The sequence below is a fragment of the Canis lupus genome, chromosome 6 (assembly GCF_003254725.2).
Source record: "Canis lupus dingo isolate Sandy chromosome 6, ASM325472v2, whole genome shotgun sequence".
NCBI classification, from domain to species: domain Eukaryota; kingdom Metazoa; phylum Chordata; class Mammalia; order Carnivora; family Canidae; genus Canis; species Canis lupus.
Genome location: NC_064248.1, coordinates 16,195,752 through 16,216,418, shown reverse-complemented (window position 1 = coordinate 16,216,418; position 20,667 = coordinate 16,195,752).

Below are 20,667 nucleotides of genomic sequence, written 5' to 3'. Positions count from 1 at the left end.
TGGTGGGGACAAAGGACAGAGCAGGCCCTGGCTCGGGAGCAGAGAGGTGGCAGGGTTTCCTGGCAGGCAGGGCGACTGGCCACCCGGGGGAATGCTTAGGTCAGGGATGCCCCACGAGAGGGCCGTCGCTCAGCTGCCCTACGCAGCCTGGCTGCTTACCTCTGAGCAGACCAGGCATAGTCAAGTGTCTGGAGTATGATGGACTGTTTCTCCTGCAACTTGGCAAAATGCGAAGGTTTGGCCCTGCAGGTGGAGAGTGAAAGGGAATGTGTGTCCCCTGGGATGTGCTGCAGCCCTCACAAGAGAACAATAACGGAGCCCCACCTTGTTCCCCTGCAGCCCAGATGGGACTGGAACCCCGACTCACTTCCTCACAACAAGCAGCCTGTATCCTGGGTCCTGCGGGACTACAGGGGACAGACATCTGGACATCCCTCCACCTCCAATCCAGAGTACTTCACAGGGACGGGCCAGTTCTGGGCTGAAAGACACCCCAAGAAGCAGAAGGGGCAGGACTTCTAGGAGGAGGTCAATGGATCTACATGACTAAGGGCAGGGGCGGGGCGGGGGAGTGAAGGGTGAGGAAGGAGGGAGCCTTCAAGGATATGGGGAAGATGGTGACCAAGGATGCTGGCCTGGGCAGCTCTCCTGAGACCAGGTCAATAGGACCAGGAGTGCTCAGAGCTCAGCACAGAGTAGGTGCTTGGTACCTGGAGGTGAGGACTTCCTGCAGCCAGCCTTTCCAGAGACATTCCCCAGGGCCAGAGATTCATCTTGTCCCCCTCATCCTTGCAAAGAGACTCCCTCCAGGGCAGTCCCCCTGCTCACAGCCCCCCTCCTGGGGCCTCCCTTCTCTCAAAGTCCTTTAGCAGGATGGGGACTTTGAATTCATGTCACCCAGCAAATGACAGCTATGCCTGCCCCATTTCCCCACCCAGTAAGGCTGGTCAGCTGTCTGGCTGGTATGACATGTGACAGAAAGAACCCACCCCACCCCCCCAGGAAGGGGGCCTCAGCCCCTCTGGCACTTCCTTATCCTACATTCCTTTCAAAGCAATCCCCGCAGGAAGTGGTACCTTGCTGCTGGATCCTGGACCAGGATCTGCTCTGAATGGGAGCCGGAGCAGCGGGCCAGTGGCTTCTTCAAGCCACTAGTTTGGGGATGCTTGTTAGGCAGCAGCAGTGCTAGAGTCACAGGTCCACTTCTCCACACAGCAAGGTCTTCTGCTTGGGGCTGAGGCCTGGGCTCACCTTTCTGAAGTGTTGGCTTCTGAGCTGGTGAGTCTCGGGCCATTCCTACCAGCAAAGCCCCCAAGACCCTGCCCATAGTCCTCGGTCCTTTCTTCTTCCTCTAACAACCACTGAACATCTGCTACATGAGGGCACCATCCTGGCCATGCATCCACCTGGTGCCCTGCCATTCTGGAGGAGAGAGATCTGGTGGTGTTGTGCGAAGGCACAGTGCACAGCCTGGGAGAGGACCCTGGGGTTGAAGCACATGTGCTGGTTCCTGGGCTAGACTTGCAGCAAGCCTGAACCCTGACCCCAGCCTTCTGGACTCTCTGACTCACCCCCTACTCTCTCTATGGGGCTGCTCTGCTGGCCTTCACTGCCTCTGTGAATACCTCCAGGTCCAGTCCACCTCAGGGCCTTTGCGCTTGTCCTTCTCTGCCCAAAGCTCACTCCCTGGCCACCTGCTGAAGTTGTTTCCCTCCTCTTTTGTTCACCTGCCTGCTTGCTAGTTTGATGTTGCTTCTCCCACTGGCTTGTGAGTTTCTTGGGAGCGGGGACCAAATCTTCTTGGCTGCCCTATGATCTTGGTGAAGCACCAGGCCTGATAAATATAGGGCACCAGATAAATATTACCGGGTGCACGCATGAATGAATGTGTTTTGTAGCAGGGGAATGGCATAATCTGATTTGCATTTTTGAGAGAACTCTCGGAGAAAGGTGAGCCTGTGGATATAGGAGACAGAGCACAGTTGCCAGGGTTTGGGAGGACAGACGGAGGGACAACCAGGTGGAGCCCGGGGGCTGGTGGACAGTGCACGTTGCAGGAAGGGTGGGTCTGCAACATCGTGCATTTGTCAGAACCACAGAACTGGACAGCACAGAGAGAGAACCCGAGTGCAAACTGGGGACTTTAGGTAATAAGAATGTGATAAGGCCAGCTGGTCAACCAGTCGTCGAGAATGTCAGATGTTCATAACCAGGGAAAGCCCGTGCGGGTGGTGGAGGTGGGTATCCATGGGAACTCCGTTCTTTCTGTTCACTTTTTCTATAAACCTAAAACTGCTCTTAAAAATTAAGTCTATTAACCTTTAAAAATCTCCGGGAAACGACGATGAGGTAATCCTGTGCCCACCAGAACCGTTAAAATAAAGACAGCAGCAGAGGCTGGTGAGGCCATGAAGCAAGGAGAAGCCCCGAGGGCCACGCTGGGCGCCCGCCACCCCCACTGAGCGCCAGCAGTGCCTCCCGGGGCTGCCCTGAGAAGGCCATAGGAGCCCGGTGCACCCACAGAAACTCGCGCGTGCGTGTGTTCATCAAAAGACAAGTACAAAGTTGTTTTAGGCATTGCACCAAAAACAACCGGGTCGGTAAACCGTAGGCGGAGTGACTCCACGGCGAACCGGAGAGCAGAGCGTGCACAGGAGGGGTCATGAATGAACGCGGCTGCACACGGCGCACGGGTGAACTTCATAAACACCAGACTGAGTGATGGGAACCAGACACAAGGACAGCGTGCCTGGTTCTATTTATACGAAGTGAGAAAACAGTCAAAACCACGGTGTGATGACAAAAGTCAGTTGTGGCGGGAGCAGAGAGGAGGGGGAGGAGGCCAGGCCGCGGTGGGCCCTCCCTTCCCTGGCCGCCTGCCCCCAGCTCGCCCTCCCCCGCCCAGCTTCCCTACCCCCCTCCATCTCCAGCTTGCCCCCCCACCCGGGCTGCCCCCACCCCCCGCCCCCCTGTCGGAACCACGGCAAAGGCCAGTAGCTTCTCCAGGGAATTTGCCTCACTGGGCGAGGATTTTTTGAACCAGACTTCAGAGTGGAATTTTTTTCTCTCAAAATAGAGAGGAATTGGCTGTCCGGCAGTTAAAGATAGAATCCTGTGGCAAGGCCAGGGTCTGAGTGCCTGTCCCAGCGGGCCAAGGAATGGGGTGTGGAGGCCCCGCCCCACTGCTCCCGGGGGCTTCCGGGGCCTGCCAGGTCAGGTGGCCAACACTCCCCCCACGGGCTGGGCGCCCCCCAGGAGCCGGTGGGAGAGCCAGGTTGCCTCCCACAGAAGTGCTCCAGAGAACTTCCTGGAGAAGGTGACCCCATGGAGGCAACAAACCATGCTGGTGAGCAGAAAGTGGTGGCAGCTCAGAGGCTGGAGCTCAGGAGGGCGGGAGGGCAGCGCCGGGCAGTCAGCGTGCGGCCAGATCAGGTCAGCGCCAGGAGGTGTATTTTATCTGTGGACAGTGGGGAGTCATTGAAAGACGTGGAGTGAGGGTGGTGCATGAGGCACGTCAGGCACCGGGGAGAGCCCGCCCGAGGCGAAGATAGTCTGCCCAGAGTGGGGTCCAGCCTGGGCATAAAGTGGTGGGGGGCCCAGGGGGAGGGCTGAGCAGAGCAAGGCTCTCCACACTCCCCACTGCTAGGAAAGCAGGTGGGGCTTTTGGAGGCAAACTCTGGGCCATCCTGAGGCTTCCTGTACCTGGGTAAGGGTCACACCCAGGCTGACGCAGGGGTCCCCAGCCACCCTGGGGCCAGAGAAGCAGCAGGCCACAGGGGCAGCTCCGGGTTGGCCTTAAGACCAAGGACAGGCTTACAGCTGCCATCCCAAGTAAGGACAGGTTCCTTTCTTGGGAAGCCCAGGCATGTACTCATTGCTGTGGAATGTGTGTGTGTGTGTGTGTGTGTGTGTGTGTGTGTGTGTGTGTGATAACACATCTCCACCACAGACCCAGGTGGAGGGCGAGACACCTGTGGGCTGTGTGGCCCACCCTGAGCTCAGCGCCCCGATGGGCTGTGCCCACAGGGTCTTAGGGTGCCACCCCTGGGGCTGCACCTGGCAGGGACCCAGGCCTCCCTGACTGTGCTGGCAGCCCTGCCAAGGGCTCTGACTCACCTCTCAGGGCCACTGCTCTCCCAGTGCCAGGTGGGGAGGTGGCCGTGCACCTGGAGGGGCCCTGAGCCCCCAGGAAGGATGCACTGGAGTGATGACGGAGGGGGGGTGGGGGGAGCAGGTCCCCGCCCCGCCACCTGTGTGCCTCGGGGCACTGGCTTCCCTTCCCATAGCATGCTCTACACCCGGACCCCCTTGGCTTGGCATCTGGAGCCCCCAGCACTCCATGTTCTCTCTGAGTGGGAGGAGGTGATTGGGTAGACCACGTGGGTGATCAGTCTCCACTATGCAGCCAGGGCTTGTAGATGGAACCCCTCGTGGGGCAGAGGGGCTGGGTCCCATTACAGCCATCCTGAGCCCACTGTCCCCAGACACATGGGAGGCTGCTGAGCTGACACAGCCCCTCCTCCCCTATGCTACTTCAGGTCACAAAACACACCACCCACGTGGTGGGGAGGAAATTAAGTCTCAGAGCTGATGAGCCTCTGCTCAAGGCCATGCATTGGCAAGAAGAGGAGGAAGTAATCCAACTGGACCCTGCTCCCCCAACCCCATGGCCTCACGGTCACCACTGTGTGCAGGGGCAGAGTGCAAGGCACAGGATGCCCCATGGTAGTTTGGGGGCACATGGACCCAAGAGAAGCTGGGAAGGAGAAACTGAGGCCCAGGCAAGGGCCCTGAGGGCACTGTGTGCTGGGCAGTGCTGGGGGCCACAGAAGGAAGGCCCCCATGCAGCCCAATGGGGCTCTGACCCCAGGCCCAGCTCCTGTGTCCCCATCAGTCAGCCAGGACCCCCTGCCCATCACAGAACATCTTCCTAGATGCCCCAGGCAGACCTACATAGTTCAGCACCTAATGGCCAGCACTCCAGGGGAGGAGCCTTGGCTTGTAGCGCTTGCCAACTTCCATGATGGGAATACTCCCAACACGGCTAGTTTTGTGCTACTGGTGACATTACAGAGGGCAAAATTGGGAGGGAGTGCCACTTTCAGCCAGCAGGTGCACTAGATAGAAGTACCTCCAGCACAGACAGTGTTTGCAAGCCACAGCCCAAGACCAAATCCAGACTTACACCTATTTTGTCCAATAAAATGGCATGGAACACAGCCATGCCATTCACTGACATATAAAAATAAGAAATCAATGCTGTAAATAAACGTCATAAAACAATTAAGAAGTGATGTTTTAGGTATTTATTAGTTCTTTTAAAAACAACTTTGTTGAGCTACAATTATCATAAGTCACACATATGTAAAGTATAAAATTGGTAAGTGACATGTTGTATATTATTTGCACATATACACGCCTGTGAAACCGTTACCACAATAAAATAATGAACATAGCCATCACCTTCATGTTACATCAGTTTGCACTTCCTAGAGTTGTATACAAATAAAATCGTATCATTTGGAATCTGACTTCTTTTGCTTGCCATGATTACCTTGAGATTCAGCCATGTGGTGGTGTGTGGCATTCTGTTTACGTTGCTGAGTACTATTCCATGAAATGAACATATTAGAATATTTCCTATAGTCACCCACTGATAGGTATTTGGGTTACTTGAGCTATCAAAAAGTGTGAACATTCGTGAACAAGTCTTTGAAGGAACATATATCAACATTTCTCCTGGGTGAATTGATGAGTCACATGGCAGGTGTAGGTTTAAGTTTTTTAAAAACTGCCAGACTACTTTCCAAAATGTTTTATATATATATATATATATACAGCTGCCATCCCAAGTAAGGAGAGGTTTCTTTATATATATATAAAGAAAACATATAAGAGATGCAGTTTCTCCACAGCCTCGCCAACACTCAGTATGATCAGTCTTTCATTTTAGCCATTCTGAATCATTATTTCCCAAATTGCCAATGATGTGGAGCATCTTTCCATTTGCTTATTTGCCACTTGTACATCATATTTTTATAGACCTTCTTTTCTTTTTCTTGGGTTGCTTGTAATTCTATTATCAAGTTTTGAGACGTTTTACATATTGTGGATACATGTGGTTTGCCAAGATTCTGTTCTGGGCTGTAACTTGTTTCTTGTCCTCTTAACTGCATCATATGGAAAACAGAAGGTTTTTACTTTTGATGAAGTCCATTTATCAATCTTTTCTTATCATAGATTATGATTTTAGTGTCATAGCTAAACAATCTTTGCCCAACCCAAAGTCACAAAGCCGGTCCTATGAGAGCCTTACAGTTTTTTGCTTTACATTTAGGTCTATGATCTATTTTGAGTTAATTTTTGTGTATGCTGAAGCAAATAGATCAACGTTCTATAGGTAGGTAAGTGGTAGACGAGAGGAGAGATGACAGATGATAGAGAGAGAGAGAAATGATAGAGAGAGATGATAAGAGCTATGCACTTGCTCCAGCACCATTATCTAAGAAGACTATCCATTCTCCATGAGTTATCTTGGCTCCTCTGTTGATAAACAGCATTGTCTGAGTGTACAGGGATCTATTTCTGGACTCTCTTCTGCTCATTTCTCTATCTTGACACCAAGATCACTCTCTCTCTCTCTCTCTCTCTCTCTCTCTCTCTCTTTTTAAATAAGCTCATGCCCAGGTTGGAGCCCAACACAGGGCTTGAACTCACGACCTTGAGACCAAGACCTGAGCTAAGATCAAGAGTCAGACACTCAACCAACTGAGCCCCCAGGGACCCCAACATACTGTTTTGATTACTATAGGTTTATAATAAGTCTTGAAATCATTTGATATAAGCCTCCAACTTTGTTCTTCTTGAAGTCATGTGAGCTATTCTGGGTGCTTTGCAATCTCACATGAATTTCAGGTTTTAACAGCACGTTCACTGTCTTGAGCAGATAGAGAGCTGTTTAGTTGTGTGTTTCTTCTTGAGTGAGATTTGGTAGTTTGTGTCCTTCACAGAATTGGTCCTTTTCACCTAAGTTGTTGAACTTATTGGCATAAATGGGTCACATTATTCCCTCCTAACCTTTCATTTTATCCTACAGTGATGTAGATATTGGTGACCTATGTCTCATCTCTGTTTTCCTTCTGAACAGTACATGTGGACGTGTGCCCAGTTTACCGATCTAGAAGAACTGTGGCCTCCTCTGTTTCCTCTTGCTTGCGTGTCTTCCATGCCATTCAGTTTGTGCTAATCTTTAATTTTGCTCTTCTTTTTCCAGCTCATTACATGAAATTGAGGCCAGTCTTCTGTGTTCAACACAGGGATCAGCCAACTTTCTTAGTAAAGGGCCAGATAGTAAGTGTTTAAGGCTTTGCTTCTAGTAACAATTTTGCCTTAAGGATGTTTTCTTTTTTCTTTTTTTTTTTATTGGAGTTCAATTTGCCAATATATAGCATAACACCCAGTGCTCATCCCATCAAGTGCCCCCTTCAGTGCCCATCATCCAGTCACCCCCACCCCCCGCCCACCTCCCTTTCCACCACCCCATGTTTGTTTCCCAGAGTTAGGAGTCTCTCATGTTCTGTCTCCTTAAGGATGTTTTCTTTGATGTTAATGAAACCACTGTGGCCTTTCCATGGTTGCTGTTTGCATGGTACATCATCCTCCATCTCTCCTGTTCTCTTTATTTTTTTAAAAGATTTATTTATTTATTTATTCATGAGAGACACAGAGAGAGAGGCAGAGACAGAGACAGAGGGAGAGGCACGCTCCTCGCAGGGAGCCCAATGCGGGACTCGATCCCCAGACTGGGATCACGCACTGAGCCGAAGGTAGACTCTCAACCGCTAAGCCACCCAGGGTTCCTTCTCCTGTTCTCTTTAAAATCCAGTCTGACAATTTCTACCTTTGATTGGCTCACCTACGTAATCCATCCACACTTGATGCTGTGATCAATATAATGGGACACACATCTGACACGTTACATTTCATGTTCTGTGTGTCTCATTGCTGTTTGTGCTTCTGCTCTTACATGACTACCTCCCTTGGTATTTAGTGGACATTTTGTAGTGTATCATTTAAATTCCTTTGATTATTTGTAACTGTATATATTTTGTATTTACTTTTTTAGTAGTTGCTTTAGGACTAACATTATACAACTTAATTTATCAGAATCTACTGCAGAATGATACTAACCTATTTCCAATAAGAAATTCTACTCCTGTGTAGCTCTGTCTCCCCCCTTCTTCTGCTATTGTTGGTCCCCTAGGTCACCTAGAGCTAACAAAACATGCTATAATTATTGCTTTATATGACCTCATGGCTTTATTGACCATGTCCTGTTCACTTTGTCTCATCTGAGGACTCAAGTTACTCCTGGCACCATTTGCTTTCTCTGGTACAGCTTCATTTTCACCCCTCCTCTGCATTCTTGTTGTCAAATATATGACATTTCTATGTTATAAATCCAATGGAAAATTTTATAGACATTACTTTATGCAATTGCTTTTTAAATCAGATAAGAGATACAAGAAGAATACATGGAATTATAGTGTCTTTTATTATTATATTCACTGGCACTCTTTACATTTTTTTATTAGAGTTTATTTTATTTGAGAGAGAGAGAAAGCAGAGCTAGAGAGAGCATAAGCAGCAGGGAGAGGGGCACAGGGAGGAGAAGCAGTCTCCCTGTAGAGCAGAGAGCCCAAAATGGGGCTCGGTCCTAGGACCCTGAGATCATGACCTGAGCCCAAGACAGATGCTTCACCAGCTGAGCCACCCACACACTCCCAGTCTTCACATTCTGGTGTAGATTTGGATTACTGTCTGGTGTCACTTCCTTTCAGCCTGGAAAACAAACTTGAGTATTTCTTGTATGACAGGTCTGCTAGTAATAATTTGCTCTTCATTTTTGTTTGCTTGTTTACCTAAGAATATCTCTATCTCACCTTCAGTTTTGAAAAACAGTTTTGCCAGATATAGGATTCTTGAGCATTTTGCACGCAGCATCCCACTGCCTCTGACCTCCAGTATTTCTGATGAGGAGCCAGATGTGGTTTTTTTGTTCAGGTCCTCTTGTCCATGCTGAGTCTTTTTCTCTCACTGCTTTCAGATTCAGACACTTTGGCTATGACATGTCTGGCTGTGTTTTTTTGTATTTAGTACTTTTGTATTTTCTCTACTCGGAGTGTGTAGAGCTTGGATGTAGATCATTGTTATTTGTGAAATTTGGGAAGTTTTCAGTCCTTATTTCCTCGAATGTTTTTCTTCTTCCCTGATACTCCATTATATACATATATTGCTGTACTTGGTGCTGTTCTACACATCCCCTTGCCTCTGCTCATTTGCTTTACTCTTGTTTTTTTTTTTTTTCTTTGTGTTGCACAACCTCCATCATGCTATCTTCAAGTTCATGGAGTCTTTCTTCTGCTAGCTTAAATCTACTGTTGAGCTTCCCCAGTGAAATTTTCATTTTGATTATTATACTTCCACCTCCAGAATTTCCATTTGTTTCTTTTCATAATTTCTATCTCTTTGTGGATAGTCTCTATGTTGTGATTCATTATCATCGTGCCTACCTTTCAGTCTTTCGACATGGTCTCCTTCTTTGCATATATTTGCAATAGTTTCTTTAAGGACTTTGCTAAATTCAGTTTTGGCTCCCTCCCTGTCCCTTCTCAGAGGGAGCAATTTGGGCAGCACGGGGTCTGACAGACCACCAGGAACAACTCCAGTGTCAACTGGGCTCCCTTTGATTGCCTTTTTCCATGATATCCCACTAATTTCTGGTTGTCTGCCTCTGTTGATACCACACCAATCTGCTGACTGATTGCTCTATTGTTTTCAACAGTGCCCTGGAGCATGAATTGCTCCATAGTGTGATCTGATAAAGTCAGGCCTCTTGGCAAAGGAAAGGTGTTGGTAGTCTTTGAAGCTTGCCATGACCCTACCCTGGACAGAAGCCCTGTGTTCATGGAGCAGGAGCTGGTGGTAGAGGTGCTCAATCTTCACCAGCCATCCCACCCGGATCCTCACTATAGAGTAGGAGCCATAGGGAAGGCAGTGGCAAAACTGGTGCCACCTGCTGTCTGCCTGCACCACCCAGCATTGATCGTGGACAGTATAAGGCCAAACAGGCTGGGACCTGCCAACATTTCCTGGCAGCTGAATATACCTAGAACAACTCTTCCACACTGTGACACTGGGGGAGATGGGAGCTACCACCTTGCTGCTAAGCCCAGCAGGACTGCCCTTCTGCAACACAGATCCTGGGGGGCGGGGGGTGGGGGAAGAACTGTACTCTTCACCAGTTTCTCTGCCTGAATCTTCCCTGCAAAGCAGTAGCCAGAATGGGAAAACAGGTGAGCCTGCCCAAATGCCATCTTGCTCTTCCATGACATTGTCTGAAGGAGATGGGACCCACTAATATTCACCAGATGCTGAATCTACACAGGGTGCTGAAGGAGGCCAATTTCCACTCAGCTCCCATCCATGGAATGACTTTCCTGCAGCACAGAGACATGGGAAGCTCAAATGTCACAGCTTCTCATTGTTCTGGACAAGTTTCTTAGATTTCATTGAATAAATTTCTCTCAATTTTCTACCAGGTTTTGGCCTATCTCTAGACACTTTGAATGACTGTTTTTGTTAATTTTGACCAGTTTAGTAGATTTCTGTCTGGAGGAAAAGCTTTGCCAAATTCCTCACACTGCCATTCCCAAAGCTCAATTACCCTTAAGAAGATTTAAATAATGGGGCACCTAGGTGGCTCAGTCAGTTAAGTGTTCAAATTTTGATTTTGGCTCAGGTCATGATTTCAAGGTCATTAGATCAAGCCCTGCATTGGGTTCCTTGTTTGGAGGGGAGTCTGCTTGAAGATTCTTTTCCACTGCTCCTCCCCTCACTCATGCTCATTCTCACTCTCTCTCTAAAATAAATAAACAAATCTTTTTAAACAAATATTTAAATAACAATAGATTATATAGATTTATTCCCATGTGTACTATTTCTGATGCTTTTTTCTTTCTTTGGTGTAGATCCATATTTATATCTGATATAATTTCACTTCTGCCTGAAAGGCTTTATTTAGTATTTCTTATGGTATAGGTCTGCTGCCAATGAATCTTTCAGGTTTTTACATCTGAAAAGCCTTTATTTTGCCTTTTTATAGAAAAAGATCTTTTCATTCAGTATAGAATTCTAGGTTGACAGGTTTCTTTTTCAATCGATAACATAAAGAAGCTGCCCTGATGCCTTTCAGCTTGTAGTATTTCCAGGGAGGATCTGCCACCATCCTTGTATTTGTTCCTCTGTTCACAGTGAACCCTTTCTCCTCTGGCTGCTTTTAAATTTTCTATTTATCACTAATTTTAAGCAATTTTGTTAAGTGCTTCAGTGTGGCTTTCCTCATGTTTCTTGTGCTTATAACACTGAGAATTCTGAGACCTGTGCACTTATATTTTTATCAAGTTTCGATATTTTCCATTATTTCTTCCAATATTTTTTTCTGTCCTCTTTTCTCCTCTCTCTCTTCTTGTTCAGGGATCCCAATGACACATATATCGGGTCACACCTATACAGTCCCAAAGCTTACAGAGGTTGGTTTGTTTGTTTGTTTGTTTGTTTTTCCTTTAAATTCTTTCCTCTATGTGTTGCATTTGGGACAGTTTCTAGTGATATGCCTTCAAGTTCACTAATCTTTTCCTCTATCACGTCTACCCTGCCATTTTTTTCCCTCTCCAATGAGTTTTTCATCTCAGACATTGTTGTTTTTCATTTCTAAAAATCCAACTTAGGTCTTATTCTATATATTTTTTGTCTCTAGTTAACTTTTTGTGCATGTGGAATACCATGTTAATAGCCATTCTGATGTCCCTCTCTGCTAATTCTAACACCCATGTCAGTTGTGTTGCTTTCAATTGATTGGTTTTTCTCTTCATCATGAGTCATATTTTCCTCCTTTTCATGACTGCTATTTTTTGTTGGGTGCTGAACATTGTATAATTTACCATGTTGATAATATTTTCCATTCTTGAGGCTAGACCTCAGAACCTGCTCCCCAGTGCCATGAATGCTGAGTATCCCAGTTTGGGTGGTAAAAATAAGGCTTCATTCTTGACACTGGTCATCTTCTCCTTGCCTGGGGTACTTCCCTCACATGCGCTGATCTCCTGAATACTTAAGTGGGAACTTCGCAAACTTCTGGAGCTTTCTTTCCATGTATTTCTCTGTCCTAAGAACTCTGGTCACCTTGCTTTCCCCAGAATCTCTCCTCTGTCTTCTCAGCTCAGTTTCCTCTCCATGATGTGCCATGGCCCATCAGATCTTTGGGCAGTCAGTCATGCCTTTGTAGGGTTCACCCCATTAGCTTCCCTTTTACAGACAGCTGTCCTTCACTGCTTGATGCACAGGTTCTCAAAAATCAGTGCTTCATATATTTTATCTGTTTTTAGGTAGCAGGATAAATCTGGTCCCTTAAGTGCATCTTGGCCAGAAGTCTTCACACATATATTTAATTGTACAGGAAAAAAAATGTGGTTCCTCTATTTTTCTGGAACTGAATTGATGGTGGGTGGATGGATGGATAAATGGATGGATGACAAATGGAGTAGATATAGGTGGGTGAATGGTGAATGGATGGATGGGGAGGATCATGGATGGATGGGTAGATGGATGGATGATGGATGAATGGGTGGGTAGATAGATGGGGATAGATGGATAAATGGATCGTGAATGGATGGATGGGGTGGGTGATGGGTGGATGGATGGGTAAATGGATGAAAGGAACAAAAGGAGAGCCCTGAGCCAGATCATGGACATTCTCAGATGCCTCTCTGAAAAAAATGGATAGTTTTCAAATGGCAAGAAGCTTCTGTGCTCTCAAATCCCATGCTCTCTAACCTTTTTTCACAGACATCTCCTAAAAAGACTTAATAGCCATGTGTCCTTGTACATGTTGAAGTTGATATTTAAAATATTTCATCAAAAAACAAAATAAAATAAAATATTTCATCATAACTTTAAATAAATTGTCTTCTATCGATAGTGTTTATAAACTATTATGCTTTTCATAAAGTGAAATAGAATGAAACTTGGATGCAACTCAAATCAGTATTTTGTGATATAATTTTATTAAATTCATTTTAGCTACCTTGTTGATTAATGCAGGTCATTTCTGGAAGAAATGATGTACAAAATGTTGTCTATTGGTGTTATTAATTATATCCTAAAAACCAAAGAGAACAGGAAACCTTCCAGTAGAGAAAGAGCCTGTGGCTGTGGTTTGCCTGTGATAGAGCCCGAATCAAGGCCTCACACACTAGAGGAGCCCTGTCAGGAGGAGGCATACAGGATAAGCTGGAAGAAGAGGTCACTGTGGGGTCTGGAAACACCTAGAAGCCCAGGACAAAAGTATGTCTACCCTGTGGCCGCACAATGAGGAGAACAATGAATTTCAGAGACCCCCTCCCCCCGCCCCACACACACACCCTGGACACTCAGAGCATCTTGGGAGAAACATCATGGATGATCCAAGGATAGGAGCTTCAGGACAAATGCATCATTGGCATTGCAAGTTTGGGAAAAGTGGCCCTCATATATGGTGCACACCAGAGATATGGAACAAACAGGGCCTTGCTCTTCTTGGGATAAGCTGAAGCTGGCCAGGCATGTTGAGTCATGCACCTAGGTTTATACATACGCGTGTGAGCAGATTCACAAACCTGTACATACATGCGCGTGCACATGCTTGCCAATGAGGGGATCAGCCAAAGTCCTGGGATTTCTTTCTTCTGTTTCTTCACTCAGATAGCCACTTACATAAATAAAGCCAACAACTTTCAAGAAATAACAGTACCACTGGAAGAAGCAGGTCCTCAGGCCTGCAGAAATGGGGAATGAATGACACTGGATTATGAGTAAACCAAGGCCTCATGCTACACACTGCTAGTGTCCACACCATAGTCAGGACCCTCAGCCCAGTGGAGCCTCACTGAGTGTGATGGTCCAGAATTGTTCCCACTGGACATCAGGCTCAGGGCTGGGCAAAATGCTGCAGCCACTTTCAGGAGCTGTTCAGCATTTTATTAAAAAGGTGAGTATTTGTCTACCCTCCACCTCTCTACCCATTACACTCCAGTATTCCCAGAAATGAAGACATACCACCAGCCACCACCAGCCTGCATGAGAATGTTCAAATCAGGTAAGAGCACAAATGTCCACAGTAGGAGAATGAACCAGTATCCGTATGTCCACACAATGGGATATATCTCAGCAAGAAAAAGAGAAGCCACAATGATTAGAAGAACCTAGAACAAACCCATGAGACAGCAGATGCATTGTTATGAACTCTGATCAGTGATTGCCTTGGAAGAGGTGGTGAACGGGAAGGGTGACAAGGAACCCTCCCTCTGGGGGCTATGTCGATGCTCTGTGTTTGTCAAAACCAGTCAAACAGTGTACCTGAATGTGATCTGAATGTGATCTGAATGTTTTGCTACATCTCAGTTGTGCTACTAGAAAAAGCTTCCAAGCAAATGAAAAATATCCAGCTTCACAAGTCAGGGGGGCACTCTTCTGTGGGAAGGAGACAGGAGAGGCCTCTGGGTGCTGGTCACATTGCCTCTTGACCTAGTGCTGACTCCTCAAATAAGCCTATTTGGTCTTCTTTTTTTTCAATGATGAAACTACATTTAGGCCGTGTGCACTTTCCTACGTGTGTGCATGTGCTAAAGAATTTACAAATTAAAAAGCCAGTCTTAGGGATGCCTCGGTGGCTCAGAGGTTGGGCGCCTGCCTTCTGCTCAGGTCATGATCCCAGGGTTCTGGATCGAGTCCTGCATTGGGCTCCCTGTGGGGGATCTGCTTCTCTCTCTGCCTGTGTCTCTGCCTCTCTCTCTCTTTCTCTCTCTCTCTCTCATGAATAAATAAACAAGTCTTAAAAAAAAAAAAAAAAAAAAAGCTGGTCTTACCTCAGGTGAGCTGGGACAACTACTGGGACCCTCCTGAAGCTGCCATCAGCCGCCATCACCATTAGACCTAAGGCCACTGCCCCAGGACTTAGGACCCAGTTGGCGCCAGCCTCTAAGGTAATGAAGTAAGTCTGTGGGACAGTGGACGCCAATATCAGAGATCCAGCAGGAGCACTGAGAGCTCCTTGCACTTCCTCTCCTCTTCACGCTCTCTAGTGTCCAGCCTGAACACCCCCACCTCCCCATTCAGGGGGCTGTGCCTGCCCCACGCAGAGCATCTGTCTCCCTGTCACTGCCTGTTTCTCCATGAAGCCAGAGCTCAGAACTCTTTCAGGACCCACTGTCCCCCTCTTGTTCCGGGTCTGGGGAGCGTCAGGACCCAAGGTGGGGCAAAAACCAGCTATCTGAGCTGGTTTCTGGAGTTTCTGGAGCCCAGCAGTAGAAGGGGAGAGGGATTGACAACCAGCTGTTGTTTTGAAAGCTCCTGGGTGAGGGTAGCAGGAGGGAGATAGGCCCACAGCCAAACCACCCCTTACTCTGGAACCCCTTGGGCTCCGAGCCTCCCTCCCCTGCTCTCCCTGCCACCTTCTTACTCACCCAACAGCTGCAGGGCAGGGTAGGGGCTCTCGAGGACTGGCCCTGGGCCTCATCCCTCTCCCCAGGAAGAGCCGCCTGATGCCTCTGTCCTCTCCTCTCTGGAAAGGCCAAGATGTTCCCCCAAACAGGTCTTCAGAGACAGCAGGCAGCACAGGCCTGTTTGAATATCAACGTTTCCCAAAGATCAAAAAAGAGAAAAGAAAGAAAGATATTTTGGAAACATCTAATGTGCCAACTAATTAAGTGTCTGATTATTAACGAGCTCCCTCCCAGAAGAAGGGGAAAAACAGCCAGGATCCTGAGCCACCCTTGATAAAATCAGATAGAAAGAAAGGGTTTCTCACACCAGAAGCACAGCCAACGGAAACAGAATAGACAAATGGAACCATACTGAAATCTTAAAATCCTGCAAGGCAAAGGAAACTATCTTGGGAGTGAAGGGGACACACAGCAAGGGAGAAAACGTTCGCCAATCGTTTCTCTGCGAAGGGGCTGGTATCCAGAATACGTAAAGACCCACAACTCAACAGCAACAAACACCGATAACCTGATTTTAAAATAGATGAAGGACTTGAACAGACATTTCTCCAAAGGAGACGTTCAAATGGCCAACAAGTGTGTGAAGAGAGGCTCAGCAGCAGGGATCATCAGAGAAGCTAAAATCAAAACCACAAAAAGGTCGGGATGGCTATGATAAAAAAAAAAATAGGGAAATAACAAGTGTTGGCAGGGACACGGAGAGAGGGGGAGCTATGCACCATCCTTGGGTGGGGGTGCATTGAGGGGTGGTCACTGCCTAAAACACTGTGACTTCCTGCAAAAGTCAAACATAGAGCCACCTACCCGCGGATCCTGTGATCCTGTTTCCATGTGTGTACCCAAAGGAAGTGAAGCAGGATCTCACAACACCCGTGTTCACAGCAGCACCTGCTCCATCCCCGAGAGGTGGAAGACAGGATGGAAAGGCAAAATGTGGTGTGGAGACACCATGGAGTGTCCCTCCACCTCAGAGAGAAAGGAAGGACACTTGCCACTGCGGGGACGCACCCCGAGGATGGGAGGCCAAGTGACACAAGCCAGATGCAGAAGGACTCTCGAGGGGTCCTCGCACACACGAGGACCCGGCGTCATCAGACTCAGAGACACAGAGAGTAGACGGCAGGGCTGGGCTGGGGGAGCAGGTGGGGGTCAGTGTGGCACAGGGACGGAATGTTCTGGAGACCTGTTGTAACAACAGTATGCATATAGATAACACTACCAAGCACTTAAAAATGGTTAAGATGGTACATTTATGTCATGTGAGGGTTTTTTTAACCACAATTAAATGTTTTTTTAAAGATTTTATTTATTTATTCATGACAGAGAGAGAGGCAGAGGGAGAAGCAGGCTCCATGCAGGGAGACCAGGACTCGATCTCTGGTCTCCAGGATCACACCCCAGGCTGAAGGTGGCGTTAAACCACTGGGCCACTGGGGCTACTCTAAATTCTTTTTAAAAAAGTAAAGTAAAAGATGGTTTCTTCTCCCTCATCCTGAAACTCAAATGTCCTGCAACGGGTCCCAACAGTCACCAGAATGAGGCTACGTGTTTAAGGGACCCACAGCCACAGCCAGACTCTGAGGTCCCTCTCTTACGCCTCTTCTTAACCCTCTTAACCCTGCTGCAGAGTCTCAGGAAAGCCGGCAAGCACCCATGCCCTTGGCCGTCTGCCCGTTCACCGGTCCACCCACCCGCCACACACGCACCCATCCAACAGATATTCACAGGTGATTGTCCTGTGCCACCTGCTGCTCCAGTGCAGGGACCATAGATGGTGGGAGGCACACAAGTCCCTGCTGTCCTGGGGTTCTCAGTGGGAGAAGACAGGTAGGTAGACAGGTAGATGGTGCCAGACAGACAGACAGATAGAGAGGCAGGCAGCCAGGCAGGCAGGTGAGCTAAACTGTACAAACTCTAGCAAACAGGCTACTAAGATCAGAGGAACTGGTGGCAGTTGTTTTCAGAGTGAAAGAAGGTGAGGTGATGGTGAGTCAGCCCTTCAGAGAGGGGGGTCCCAGCCTTGCCCCCAAGAAGGGGCTCCAGCCAGGGGCGCTGAGGGAGGAGTCGTAAGCTGGCCACGAGTTGCCCCAGCCAGCGGGAAAGAGGGGACAGTCTGAGGAAGGGGGATGGGCTGGGTCCGAGCAGGGTGGGAACAGGCAGGGAGGGAGGAAGGGCTGGACCTGGCGATCTGAGGTCCAGGGCCCGGTGGGGCTGAGGGGCAGAAAGTGAATGAACGGGGACCACAGGAAGCACCCTAGGCCCTGGAAAGGCCACACATGGGGATGAGGGAGGGGAGTGGCCCCCCTCCCCTGAGAGGGCCTGTCCCTTACCCAGGCCTCCTCCTGGCCCCACGGCAGTCTGTCCACCGGGGCACTTGCTCTAGTGTCTGAGGCCCCCAGAGACAAATCCATCTGGTGGCACTAATCCAGGCTCAAAGGGAGCCCAGCACGTGGGGGTGGTCCTGGCCCAGCAGACGCCAGAGAGCTCACCTGCAGGAGGGGCCCCTGGCCCCCCAGCCAGTCCCCCGCCAGGCTGATCAGGTTTCCCAGGGCCAGTGCCCCACCAGGGGGCTTTCGGGATTGTCTTGACAAGCTGAGTGTGAAGGAAGGGAGAAGCCTCCTGTCACCAAGAGTCCCCAGTGGCCAATTATCTAGGATTAGCACAGCTGGCTCCTCAAGAGGGCACTGACCCTCCTAACCCACCTGGGCAGAAAGGATGTGCCCGGCCCCACCTGCTCTGGGCCCTGTTGGTGGGGGACCTGACCCCCAGCTCCCACCACGCCCCGCCACCGCCCCCCGCCAGCCTCATCCTGGAAGAAGAAGCCTGTCCCTTCCCGGGAGCCAGTGTGTGCCGCACAATGCTGTTTTTGAAAAGCCTGGCAATCTCCTCTTTGGTATCAGATAAAACATGAAAGGGAGCATCTTTTCATCTCGTAGGGCCTGGCTTAATACTCCACTGACCTTGGTTTGGGATTTTCAAGGTGTTTGTCTGGAGGACGAACAGTGTAGTCCTGGGAGGGTCGGGGCCTGGCATGGGGGAGGCCTCAGCCTCTGAGCCCCCACCTCTGCTCCCCAGCAGCGAGGCAGGGCCCAGCTCTGCCCACCTCCCTTGCATTTCCTGAGGCTGTTCGGTCTTCCAGATTCAGAAATTTTGAGGCATGATGGTTTGGTTTGAGTAAGCGGAAACACCTAGAATTCATGCTGAACCAGTTCCACTTTCCCTGTAAAAGCTGCCTTGGCTGTTGGAAATGTGTATTCCTGCACACAGTGCTGGAGCCAGGCCACTGACCTCTCCAGGTTGGGCAGGCAGGAGCCTCGGGGGGTGGACTGGACAGGGGTACAGAGCAGGGCCCCAGACAGACGGACAGAGCCTGAGGACCCACCTGTGCAACCAGCAGACCTCCTCCACCTCTCCTGCCAATGAGACCCCAGGGAGCTGTCAGGCCACGGAGGACACCGGGACCAGTCAAGGGGTGCAGATCATGTTATCACCCAGGCCTGGGGTATATGCACGTGGTATGTATATGTGTATTTAGTTTGAGACAGAGAGAGGGTGCACACACACGTGAGAAAGAGAGAGTGGGGTGGGGGAGAGACAGGGGAGAGAGAATCTCAAGCGGACTCTGGACTGAGTGCGGAGCCCGATATGGGGCTCAGTCCCATGACCCTGAGATCATGACCTGAGCTGAAACCAAGAGTCGGACGCTGAACCGACTGAGGCACCCAGGTGGCCCTGTATATGTGTTTCTGTGTGTGTGTGTTCCTGTGTGTATAAGTGTGTGTGTTGTGTATTGTATGTGTGTGCATGTGTGTATATGTGTGTTGTGTATTGTTTGTGTGTGCATGTGTGTGTTGTGATTTGTATATGTGTATGTGTGTATATGTGTATTGTATGTGTGCATGTGTATATATGTATGTGTTGTGTGTGCATGTATGTATATGTGTGTGCTGTGTATTGTGTATACATGTGTGTTGTGTGTGTGACTAGTGGCCAGGGTGGGGGCTTGTGTCGCCCTAGAAGGCCGTGGGAGCTGATGGCAGGGCAGCCTCTGCCCCAGCGCCCGGGGGCCGCGCTGCCCCCTCCCTGCCTGTGGCCCCGCAGTGGTGCACACCTAGAGGCGTGTTGCCGCAGGTGGGAACTGAAACAGACCTGAATGCCCGAGTCTCAGCCAGGAAGCAGGGGTTGCACCGCCTCCCACCCCCAGCCTACCGGGACCAGGGCCGCAGGCTGCCCACCTCAGAGCCCCCTTGTGACAGCCGCTCCACCCCTGGACAGTCGGCCCGTCCAAGCCCGGATGACCAGGGCGCACGGTTTGGGCTTGGCCAGGTCGAGTGGGCCCAGAGTGGGTAGCTGGGTGGGAGGAGGGAACGCCGTGGGGCATGAAGGAGGAGCACGGGGGTGGTGGCCGCAGCCACGCCAGGCCTGTAAGCAGGGAGGGCCTGCGTGGACGATGGGTGGAAGAGGGGAGGAGGGCGTGTATCTGTTACTGATCAATAAAAATAGTCACATTTTCCAAGTCATGCCTCTCTTCCCGTTTGGCATCCGACTGGGAGAATGCGGTGTCCTTTGGGCCCCTGAGGGACACACGGGCACTGGGGACGTCCCTACCAGCAGTGAGACAAGCCAGGCTGAAGGCAGACAGGAGGGAGCAGAGGAGCTCTGGAGCGGACACTGGCCTGTCCCCTTCTATTCTGGGTGGGATTCCGCAGTATGGACGGGCCACAGCTGGGTTGCCACTGGCGCATGAGAGCCTGGCTGGGGCGCTCCCAGTTTGGGGCTGTTGTGCAGAAAGCTGCTGTGGGAATGTGCACACGGCGTTTGTGTGAGCAAGTTTCCCAGGAGCGAATGTGCAGGAATGGGGCTGCGGAGTCTTAGGGCAGGCGTGTGTTTGACTCTGAGAAGCTGCCAGCCGCTTTGTCTTCCGGAGCAGCTGTCCCCTGGTGCATTCCCGCCAGCCGCGTGAGAGACCCAGTCATTGGCACATGATGTCGTCGGTATTTTTAAATCTTAGGCATTCTGATGGTTGTTCTCAGAAGCTCATCGTAGTTTTAATTTGCATTTCCTTACA